Raw genomic sequence first — 12488 nt, 5'->3', positions numbered from 1 at the left:
GATGGAGAGTGATTATTTAATGGTATAATTAGGGTGAACTGTTGGAGATCAGGAGGGACAGCATCAACAAAGTGGGGCTCAGGCACTGTAAATACCGGGGCTTACAACCCTAAATAACTTCATGTCTGATGGGATTGGATTTTTACTGACCACTACTTTTTTTTTTTCTTAAAGCAGCAATTCCATGAAAAAATTCAGTTAATCACTGTGACAGGCTATAAGAGGAATGTTTGTATTTACCATTTTCCCTTGTTTTGTTTCTTAAGGCCGCTGTTAGTGATTTATGATTCTGGACTATCATGGCAATGGCATGGCACATTATGTAGTGAGCAGAGAGGCTTTGGAACCCCTATCTGAGCTCTCTCTTAGGCTGGGTACACACCTTAACTGTTTTACCAACGATTAAAAAAAAGAAGAAAAAAGTCCCGATCGCATAGCGATTCATGTGTACATACTAAACACATTTTACAAGATTTACAGTCAGATCTGTGCTCTTCATCTGTCCTAACCTTTGGCTGATAAGATGGTGACTCTGCACACTCCATAGAGATCTATGGACACCTCTGGCCCTGAGTGCATACACACTGCAGGATTGGAACGACATTGTTGAACAACATTTTTAGTCCGGTTTAAAGATCAAATGAATCCATACGATGGGCTTTGGAATGATGATCATTACAGCGTACACACTAATACAATTTCTGTCCGAATGGTCGTTTAGTGTGTGATTGGCCCCATGATTGGCTGAAAACCTTGTAGTGTGTACCCAGCCTTAACCTGTGACCTCCTCGTCCTCCCCCCTCTGCCATCACATGACCGGCTGAGAGCTGTGAGCCGGCGTCTGTGCAGCAGATCGTTTGTGTCTGGCAGCCATTTTTCTTTGCCAAACAGAGGACTTTTGAAAGATGAGTGAATGATTTGTAGTAGGATAGCGAAGATCAGATGCATGGTAAAAAGCTATTTAACTTGCTATTTAAGGGAGATAAAGTGGGATTACTGCTTTAAGGACATTGCATTTTTGCCCCTGGTCATTCAGTTTAAAGAACCTGGGGCCAAAGGTCTATAAAGGAATAATTGACCACACATACAATCAGATGCAGCCATTGTTTGGCTATTTTTTACCGCCATAACTGATCAGCGTTTGGGTCATGGGTCCAAATCTGACAAGGGTCCTCTCTGTGTCGAGGTTGTATGTTCTTCCTGTGCTTGACTGGGTTCCCTCCCACAGTGGAAAAACATACTGGTATATTACTTGGATCCTGCTAAAAATTGACCCGTGTGTGTGAGGGAAATTGGACTGTAACCTGCATTGGGACAGGGGCTGATGGGAATGATTGGATATTCTCTGGAAAGCGCTCTGTTATATGGTGGAGCTATACAAATAAGCAACAATAGATCTTCTTGGGACCCACATACTCTATAGTGCAATTTGCTGCCAATTACGTCCAAGTCCGTGATTGGCAACTGATGGACTTCAGGCGCTGCACGGGGCACTTCTAACCTTCAAAAGGGGTTATCCATAATCTCAGCAATAAGATATAACAACACTTAATCAAAAATGACAGATATCTGTAATAACCAGCAGACAAGTGTTACAAAATATAGCAAACATCTGACAAAGCAAGAAGCTGGGAGCCGCAGGTGAAGGCTTGGAGGGCTTGAGGCCATAGGACTAGCTGTTGCCCATCCACCTGGCTAATAATGTCACAGCTTGTATGGGTACCATTTATTTAGAACGTAACAATAACCTGTTAGAAACTAATCAGACATTTGCTTTTACTGTTGATTATTCAGAGCCAATGTACAGAAATGTCTCTCCTTATGTCACAGTGAACATGCTTCTGCCAGTAGATGGGCTGGTATCTCTCTTCCACCAATACTAATCAATATTCATTACTGCCCAGAAGATCAGACTTCATGCTGATATGTAATTAGGTATAACTTGGACTAAGACACTGGTGTTAAAGGTCTGCATTTGAGATGCTGACCTATGTTTTAGAGCAAGCAAATGGCTGAAAAATAGCAATCATTGTACCAATGTGCTTGCATTAAACCTGCTTAGTACTGGATTGTGTTTAGATATATTGTTTTTCTAAAACTCTTTTTGCTATTCAGTGCGTCTGACACTCATCAAGTCCATTAAAAACTTCCATCCATTTCCCATAGATTGTAAGTTTGCGAGCAGGGCCTTCTCACCTCTTTGTCTGTTTTACCCAGTTTGTTTATTAGTTTACTGTGTTTGTCTCCAATTGTAAAGCGCTACGGAATATGTTGGCGCTATATAAATGATGATGACGATGAATGGGAACGTATTATAGCTGCAATGAGATGCAGTAAAGCGTTTTATATATGCGTTTTCACAAATTTCGCAAATGCCAGTGTGCAAGTAGGTTAAGTGTAACATGTTTGTGTTTGTCTGTTCCTCATCAAATGATCATTATTCATACTAGATATTGCAAGTAAGGCAGCATAGCAATGTGTGGAAAAGGAATCCTCTGGTAGTACTTCCACAGTCTCCCCTCCTGCCGAAGGTTGATATCCTGCGCCAGAACTGATACAGCCCCCAATCCCCCAACGTGTTTTGACTTAGTTTTTGTCAAAGCAGATGGGGAAGTTCCTCTAGTTATGGTTTTTAAAGTAAGACACATCAATCTTAAATGACCTGCCACTATTTTCCACATATCCCAATGCAGATCTTAAAATCGGATAGAATGTCGACACAAACATTCGTTCTGAAAATTGTATACAATTGACCACTTTTTAACTAACAAGGCTGTCTCTACTCATTGAAGGCCTAACTGGTCGCCCTTCTCAGCGCATATGGGCACAAAGAGGCTGCTAATTTTGCTTTACGTCTGATGGGGGAGCCCTGAGGTGTTGGTCGGGAATGATGCTGCGGACAATGACCTCATCCGAATGTCGATGCGGTCAGCATCCGATCACACTATTGATGCCCTAACATAAACTGGACATTTGGACCGAGTACCAAACTGATGGATCTTGCACAGTTGGCCAAACACATTTATGTACATGTATCATCATCATCTGTGTTTATTTAAGTGTCCTAAAACACAGCCGTACGGGACATTGTGTATAACAAATCATAAAAAGTATATACAAGGTTGATGATGAAGGTGTAAACGTGAGAGGCCCTGGCTTATGAAGAGCAAGATCTGATAACTTGGCAGTCGGGCAGAGTAGCCCGATTGCCCTGTGTGTGTGGGCACCTTCAGTGATTATCAGCTTGTAGATAAATAAAGATATAGGGATCTATTATCAATATTGTGAAATGTTGAAGACTTTCTATCGCTGATTATATCAGATAAATCTTATAACGCCCAATTTAACAAAGAAACGGTCAGCGGTGCAGTTGGCCAATGCTCAGCTGCCTGGCCATACTGTCTGACAGTGGTAACAGGAGTTTTCCTGTTTGCGAGGCTAGTGAAGGGTTCCTCTGCATGCACACTGGAAGCCCGGAATGGAACATCCAGTTCCAGATTTGTGAAAATAAAAATAAAGTTTTATAACAAGCTGACTGGTGATAGGAGGCTATCGATGTTCATGGTAAAAGCTTCATGTGGAAGCTTTGCCAAACGCCATTGGCGAAGGCTTCCACCGAAAGTGCTTACCTGCCCAGGGGCTTAGAGAAAAGGAGTAAAATCCATAAGATCTTCTTCCTATTTATTAATTTGATAAATAGACCCTATAATTTTACTGACAGCACAGCCTCTCCCTGTGTGTAAATATGTGAAACACACCTGCTCGTTTCTGAGTATCAAAAGTCCATTACTGTTATTTATCTCTCTCTCTCTCTCTTGCTGTCAGCGATGGCGTCTGCTGATCTGAGACAGGAGCTGGACTGTCCCATCTGCCTGAACATTTATACAGATCCTGTATCACTGAGATGTGGACACAACTTCTGCCGGGTCTGTATAGATCGTGTGCTGGATACACAGGAGGGGGCTGGAGTTTATACCTGTCCTGAATGCAGAGCAGAGTGTCGGGAGCATCCTGCACTGATAAGGAACATTCCTCTGTGTAACAGTGGGGAGATTTCTGTCTACTCAGCCAGATCAGGAGGAGACTGGGATCTTCTGCACTTACTGTATTCACTCTCCTGTACCTGCTGATAAATACTGTCAGCATTGTGAGGCTTCTCTGTGTGATAATCACCTGAGAGTACACAGCAAGTCTGCAGAACACGTCTTATCTGATCCCACCACTTCCCTGGGGAACAGAAAATGCACTGAGGATGCTGCCTGTATCTGTGTGTCCTGCAGTTTGGTCAGAGTACACAGGGGACTCCGAGTGGAGATGCTGGATGAGGCCTCCAAGAAGAAGAAGGAGGAACTGAGAAATGTTCTGCAGAAACTGACCATAAAGAGAGAGGAGACTGAGAAAAGAGTCCAGAGACTGCAGGAGCACAGGAGAGAATATCAGGATAAAGCATCTGGTGTAACAGAGAGAGTCACTGCCCTGTTTAGAGACATCAGGAGACAGCTGGAAGACCTAGAGAAGAGAGTCCTGAGTGAGATCTCCAGGCAGAAAGAGAGCGTTTCACTCTCAGTCTCTGATCTGATCCAGCAGCTGTAAATAAAGAAGGACAAGCTGTCCAGGAAGATGCGTCACATTGAGGAACTGTGTAACATGTCTGATCCAGAGACTGTCTTACAGGAACCAGACACAGGTGACCTGTGTTATACTGAGGGCAGAGAGAGATATGATAATCAGGTCCATGGTGTAGGAGATCTGGATGTGGGTCTCATCTCAGAGACATTACACACATTATCTGATGTAATAACAGGTATAAATATGGGGATCTATGTGCAGAAAGCTACAGACATATTACTGGATGTAAACACAGCTGGTAACTATATACATATATCAGGTGACATGAAAACTGCATCCTGGTCAGATATAAGCCAGAATCGTCCATTAGCACCAGAAAGATTTCAGGAAAATCAGGCAATAAGCGCCAGGAGATTTTCCTCAGGACGACATTACTGGGATGTGTAGATCAGGAAATCAGGGTGGTGGAGTGTAGGGATGTGTTATCCCAGTATAGACAGGAGAGGACATCAGTCAGGCATTGGATATAATAAGTCCTGGAGTCTGATGTGGTATAATAATCAGCATGCAGTGATACGTAACAGTAAAGCGATCTGGTTACCTGACATTACTCCCTGTGATAGCGTGAGGATATATCTGGATTATGAGGCTGGACAGCTGTCCTTTTATGCTCTGTGTGACCCATTCAGACACTTACACACCGTCACTGCCACCTTCACGGAGCCCCTTCATGCTGCATTATGGGTACTGGACAGTTGTATAAAGATATCTGGGAGAGTCAGGAACTGGGAGAAATTACCATAATGTAACTCCAATTCAAGAAAAAAACTGTGGTACACTAGGACCAATAATAGCAATTATAATTATTAATCCAAATTATAATTTCTTTATTAAAACATTTCAATTTCCTTTGATTAGTTATTTTAAAAATGCTAAATATTTTTTAAAAATGTAAACAATGTGTATAGTGTTGAAAATAGTTATTCAAATCTTAACCATTTTTCAATATATCTGGAAACAATGTTCCTTCCTATGTTTTTTATATTTACGGTTTTTATTTGTAGTGGTCTCTTTATTCATGATGCAGCTCTCTATATAATCTATAAAATTAATTTCTTAATACACCACTCTGTTTCCATTCCCTGTTATAATGATAACGGTTTGTTACCATATATGATTTATTTTTTTTCCAATAATAGTTTTTATTGAGCTTTTTTCATTTACATGGTATAAAGAAAGCATTCAAATGTAGGAAAAGGGGTTCTAAAGGGGGAGGGTGGGGAACAAGGATGGTAGTACCAAGGGAGGGCTGGCAAATTTTAGCCCGGGGGGAGACTCGACTCGACTCGACAGCCTATTAGGAACATTTTAAAGGGAAAAATGCAGGTGGCCCAGTGACAGCCCAAAGAAGTCCACTATGGGACCGGCCTGGGGGGCAGATGCCCCCCTGCCCTCCAGCCCAGCCTACCCCTGGGTAGTACACATACAGTACAGTAGATTTAACCGCATACAATTCAGGAACTCAGTAACAATATTTAAATTGGTATCACACTCCCTTAAGTTGGATCGTTATTAGGAAGGGGGTAATAATGTATTGGAAGTGTCTTGGGGGGATAGGATTTGTAGGTATAAACTCTTCCAGGCGAACCACATAAGATGGAGTGAGAAAGCAGAAGAAGTATAGAGGACACCTAGAGTTTCCATATTGCAGCTCAACTGAACTTTGGTTAATACCTTAGCTACCAGGGAGAGAGATGAGGTTCTCCAGGCTTGAGCAATCACCACCATAGTGACTATAAGTATGCGGCTGACTACATATCGATCACCTGACGATAATTGGGGAGGGAAAAGCTGTAAGAGAGCCACCTCTAGGGTAAAGGGGACCAGAGTCTTAATGGCCTGGGATATCGGGGTAAACACTGTGTCCCACAGAGTATGGGCAATGGGACAGCTCCAGAAGATATGTAGCATATCACCTGTCGCTCCACAATTCCTCCAACAGGCCTTGGACTGTGCTGGCCACATCTTGTGGAGTCTAGGGTTAAATCTGTCTGTGAATTTATTTATAGAACATCACTGAGTGATTCAGACACTTTGACATCTGGTAGGTTTATTGGACAACTAGGTCCCATTAAGTCTTGTCTAATACTAGGTCCAGGTCCCTCTCCCAAGCACGGTGGGAGGGGGACCTGTAAAGAACAATAGTAGGCTATTAAATTTTTATACAGTCAAATTGTATTGTGCCACAATTCACACACAATTAGGAGAGGTAGCATTTTGCATTTTCTTTATAAAAATGTAATAGGCTACTATTGTTCTTTACAGTCAAATTGTATTGTGCCACATTTCACACACAGTTAGGATAGTTGGCATTTTGCAAAAATGTAATAGGCTGGAATTGTTCTTTACACTCAAATTGTACTGTGCCAGAGCTATGGATTCCCATCAGTCCCCAGAAGACCAGGATCACCAAGCAGCTGCTGGCACCATTCATGATGATTATAATAATAATCCCTCTACCTCTACATCGTCTGCTAAAGCCTTTCTTAAAGTGCATAGTGTTTGTAAGTCAGGGAAACAAAAATGTAAGAAAACACCTTTTACCTCAGTAAATAAATTATCACCTTTACTCAAGGCCAAGTGAAGTGCCAAAAAAAGATGCCAACATGCCATTCTACACACGCAGTGGCAAGGAAAGAATCAGACCTTCACCTTACTTTAGGAGTGCTAGTTCTGCTAATGTACTTCAGACATCTTGTAAGGTCAGTGATGACGATTGAAGACCTTGTCATTCTGACTACAAAAGTGGTACCCAAATACTTCTAAGTGTAAAAGCAGAGCTGGAAGAAAGTATCAAGGCCTTACAAGAAAATGTTGGTTCTGATCCAGATATGACACAAATACCTGAGGAGAGTCTTGACCTTGTACCATACAGTACTCACAAAGAAGCCCCCTGTCAGCATGTGTTCTGATGTCTGCATGAGCAGGCCAAGTGTAGCCGGTGATACCCAAATTGATGATGCTATTTTGGAATTGCAAGAGGATGAGGGGGATATTTCTGTAGCTGATGACGGCGCTAATGAGGATGTTGATGACGATGATGTTGTATGTGTAAGTCCTGTACCGATGGAAGCAGTTGTTGCCAGTGACAGCAAGAAGCCCATTGTCATGCCTGGGCAGAAGACAAAAAAATCCACCTCTTATGTCTGGAATTATTTTTACCCAAATCCTGACAACAGCTGTGTAGCCTTATGTAGCGTTTGTAAATCCACAGTCAGTCGAGGTAGGGACATAAACCATTTAGGAACCTCATCCATGTTACGCCATTTGAAGAGAGTTCATGGGAAGCTTTTGGGAAAATCCGAAACTTATTCCCACAAAATAACAACAAGCAGTCCAGCATCAGCTAGTTCCCTGCTCTCATCTAGATCACAGAATCCTGCAATCGACACCAACAACACCATCCTCATCAATATCCTCATTAGTGATCGGAGTTAGTCCTGCATCCAAGCCGCTTAGGCTACATGACTCCTCCCCTAACCAGGATTCCTGTGAAGATTTTGTGACTTCTTGGCCTACTGCTGCTGCTGGGGATGAATCTTCCTCCCATAAGCAGCCCAAGAAGAAGACCACTAGTACTTTATAACAATTAACTATGACACAATCTTTTGCTAGAGGAAGCAAGTATAACAGCAGTCACCCAGTCGCCAAGCGGATCACAGACGCCGTAGCGACTATGCTAGTGTTAGATCTGCGTCCAATATCCACTATCCACGAGTGGAAGTGGGCAAACAAAACATTATATGACTGTGACAGCCCACTGGGTTGGTGATTTGCCTTCACAAGCAGGAACAGCAGCAGCATGTCCACTGTGTAACACTTCTCACAGGCAGGCTACTCTTTGTATCACTAACAGGCATACAGCTGATAAATTGTTAAGAAAACTAAGAGATGTGATTGATACATGGCTTATACCACTTGGACTCTCCCCAGGATATGTCATTTCTGATAACGCCAACAATATTGTGCGAGCATTACAGCTGGGTGAAGTCTATCACATTCCCTGTTTTGCTCACACAATAAATTTGGTGGTGCAGAGCTTCTTGAAAAATAACCGTGAGGTGCAGGAGATGCTGTCGGTGGCCCGTAAAATTTCGGGACATTTCCGGCATTCTGCCACAGCACGTAGGAGATTGCAGCAGATGACGATGATGACGATAACATCTTGACAGTGTAGAATTCATTTAACAGCACTGTTGGTCTAAACTGCCTTTAGGGCATTGATAGCTGGTTTAGTGGGGGACCAAACACTTCAGCCACAAAAGTGTCAGCCCTTGTCGCTGAAGTGCTTGGTTTGTTAAAGTGTGCATGTCCTTTGTAAGATCCAACATATTCACAAGGACAATTCCATCTTATATTACTTTTCTATTGTGAGTTTGTGACACTGGTGTGTGGCAATGTTTTCTAGATGTGATATAAACTGCAGTGTGTTTGTGTCGTTGCTCTGTCGCTTAATATCCAGCCAGCTTGCTGCAGTATTTGGCTGAAAGTGTATGAAAAGCATATTGTGACCTGTGAGATGGCAAAAATTGAATGGAAATGACTGGAAATGAGTGTTAGTGAGATTAATAATAATGTAGGTACAAAATAATACCTAAATTATGTGATTTTAGCCCAAAAAATGGAATTTTGTAAAAAAATATCAAACCAAAACACGCAATGGCGGTTTTGGCAAAACCAAAACCCGAAGGTAATCCAGATCCAAACCCAAACCCAAAACCAAAACACGGGGGTCAGTAAGCATCTCTAGTCATGAGTTCGATTCCCGACCATGGCTTTATCTGTGTGCAGTTTGAATGTTCTTCCCGTGCTTGTGTGGGTTTCCTCTGGGTGCTCCGGTTTCCTCCCACATTCCAAAAACATTCTAGTAGGTTAATTGGCTGCTATTAAATTGACCCTAGTCTGTCTCTCTGTCTGTGTGTGTGTGTCTATGTCAGGGAATTTAGATTGTAAGCTCCAATGGGGCAGGGACTGATGTGAGTGAGTTCTCTGTACAGCGCTGCGGAATTAGTAGCGCTATATAAATACCCAATGATGATGATGATAATTTCTGCTGTGTGAGTGCTTTCAGTAATTTTTTTTAGCTTCTGGCGCCCTCTAGTGGCATTGGATAGTAAGGACTTAAGGTTAATAGCAGCTGTAGAGTTTATGGAGCAGAAGCAGACACTACGATTAGGCAGCTGCCTACGGTGCAAGGCTTTTGAGGGAGCCACTGTCGCCCAGAAAGAAAAAAATTGTTCGGGTTAAGCGCTCCGCACTGAGCGCATGGCACTCATGGGTGCAGGGCTGGACTGGGACTAAAAATCAGCCCTGGCATTTAAAGTCCACAGGCCCACCTCAGTTCCAGCAGGAAAGAAACCGAGGTGGGCCTGTGCGGCAGCACCATAAAAGGCGTGACCACATTGTGTTGTGGGTGTGGCCAACATGGCGCAATGATACATACATTAAAATAAAACATTAAATTTATCACGCCACCCCCCTAGGCACATTATGACACCCCCAGCCCACTGTACTTATCTATGCTTCTGGTGCTGCTGACATCCATCAGGGTGGGAACTTCCTGTAGAGTGAGCAGGGAAGCTCTTAAGCTCTAAGTCTCACAAGATTTGGGAGACTATCGGCTTGCTCTGCAGGCTGTGTCCTATCCAGAGACTTGGAGCAGCTATCCGCTCCCTCTTGCTAACCAGAGCTGGATTAACACTTGGGGGGCCTGGGGTATTTAAGATAGGGAGCTCCTATTATGTAACATGGCTATCATTTTAGACAAATGTTAGACAAATACACAGGCAATACTGTGTGCAATACTTTTAGTTGCACGCAGCTCTGCCTTCACAAGCAGTACAGTGTGAAGCGGGACATACCTCCCAACTGTCCTTGTAGTTGGACCAAATCTCACTAAACAAGACAGTCACCAAAATTCGGGACTTTCTCACCAGATTCAGGACAGTTGGCAGACTGTCCTGCTCTCTCCTACCTGTCTTTTTACTTTCACGACCTCTGGCTCCTGGTGTCTTTAGTTCAGTTGCTGCTTGTCTGGATACTGGAATGTTGGAGGCCCTATTTGAAAAAAAAATTGGGTACATGTAATTTAGAAAACTCCAACCAGCCCTGGTGTTTAATCAATACAACCCATGTTTTATAATTAGGCCTCCCTCCAGCCCCAACATTAAAATACTAGTATTCACATTTAATATAAATAGCTACTGCTGATAAATAAATCTATTTCCCTCCCTCCAAACAACCCCAGCAATAAATGAAATAGCATTTCCGTTTAATAAATATACCTATTTCCCGCAAACATCACTGCAATTAAATAATTCATATTCACATTTTTTTCCCAAACAGCCCCACTTTCAATTAATAGCCCCCAAACCACCCCAGTATTAAATTAAAGGTCCAATCACCCTATCTTAAATTGCTAGGCCCTAATATTAAATTAACCCACATCACCCCACAAATAAAATAGCACAAATGAAATAATTAGCGCCCACCTAAACTCCACCATTAAATTAATAGCCTACCTCCCACATTATATTAACATTCTTCTCCTTCCCTCATGCCTGAGTACATGCCCCCAATTGATATTATGCCACACAGTAGTGCCCCAAAATCATTTTATACCACACAGTAGTGCCCCAAAATCGTATTTTACCACACAATAGTGCCCCAAAATCATATTTTACCACACAGTAGTGCCCCAAAATCATATTATGCCACAATAGTGCCCCCAGTTCATATTATGCCACAATAGTGCCCCCAGTTGAAATTATGCTACACAGTAGTGGCCCAAATCACATTATCCCATATTTTGTGTGGCACCTTTTTCTTCCCCCTGTTATTGTGTTGCACCTTTTCTCTCCCCCCCCCCCCCCCCCCGTTTTCTTTACTTACCTTCTCAGCTTCTTCTGTTCCTGTCTCCTGTCCGCTCTTCAGCTGCCTTCCAGGACCTGTACTGATCACATGTGCCCCGCGCAGCGATGCGTGCGGCACATGTGGCCAGGAAGTGTCGGTGCACTGACTGCTTGAACCAGCCCTATTGACCATCGGCCCTTCTGGCATTTGCCAGAAGTGCCAGATGGCCAGTCTGGCCCTGCATGGGTGAAAGAGTGCAATCGCTTAGAGTACACAGTCCCTTCCTCTCCCCAGCTGCTGGTCACGGTGACAGTCTGCTGTATAACCTCCGGCCTGCAGGGTGTGCTGTGGAAGAGAAAGCACACAGAGAGGAACTGACATGGGATCAGATCTCCTCTGACTGTTAGTGGGAATGGAGGGGTGATTTAATATACTTGGTGGGAAGTTGTTGAAGGGGTTAGGCATGATCCTAATGGGGTACTGTTGATGAGGCTGAGGGAGTTAATAATTAAGGGAGTTAATGATGTTGAAGGGGTTGTTATGATGAGGCTAAAGGATTTATTCACTATGGGGCTGGGATCATTAATAATGAGGGGGATGATGTGGAAGTTAATGATTATAAGGGGGTTTATTTGTAATTTTGGGGGGTTAATTAATGATGGGGAGATTAATATTGATAAAGAGGTTATTACGATGATGAGAGATTTTAATGATTTTGAGGAGGTTAATGACAAGGATGAGGGGATTGATTGGTAAGAGGGTTAAGGATTATTTTGAGGTGGTTAATGATCAATGATTCCAAACCTACATTTACATCAATGGTTCAGATTATGTTTCCATATAGAATGTTATAAACACAATTCAGTCCTTCTAGATAAGTTCTGATATTTAACACTGAAGAATTCCACAGCGATATGATCTCTCAGCCTTGAAAAAGTCGTCCCTGTGCTGTGGAGTGTGACTACTGACCCACTTTAAGACCGAGTGGTAAACCAGGGTTAAAGATT

This window comes from Mixophyes fleayi, chromosome 4 (assembly GCF_038048845.1).
Source record: "Mixophyes fleayi isolate aMixFle1 chromosome 4, aMixFle1.hap1, whole genome shotgun sequence".
In the NCBI taxonomy this organism is placed as follows: Eukaryota; Metazoa; Chordata; class Amphibia; order Anura; family Limnodynastidae; genus Mixophyes; species Mixophyes fleayi.
Note: the sequence above shows the minus strand (reverse complement) of the source record.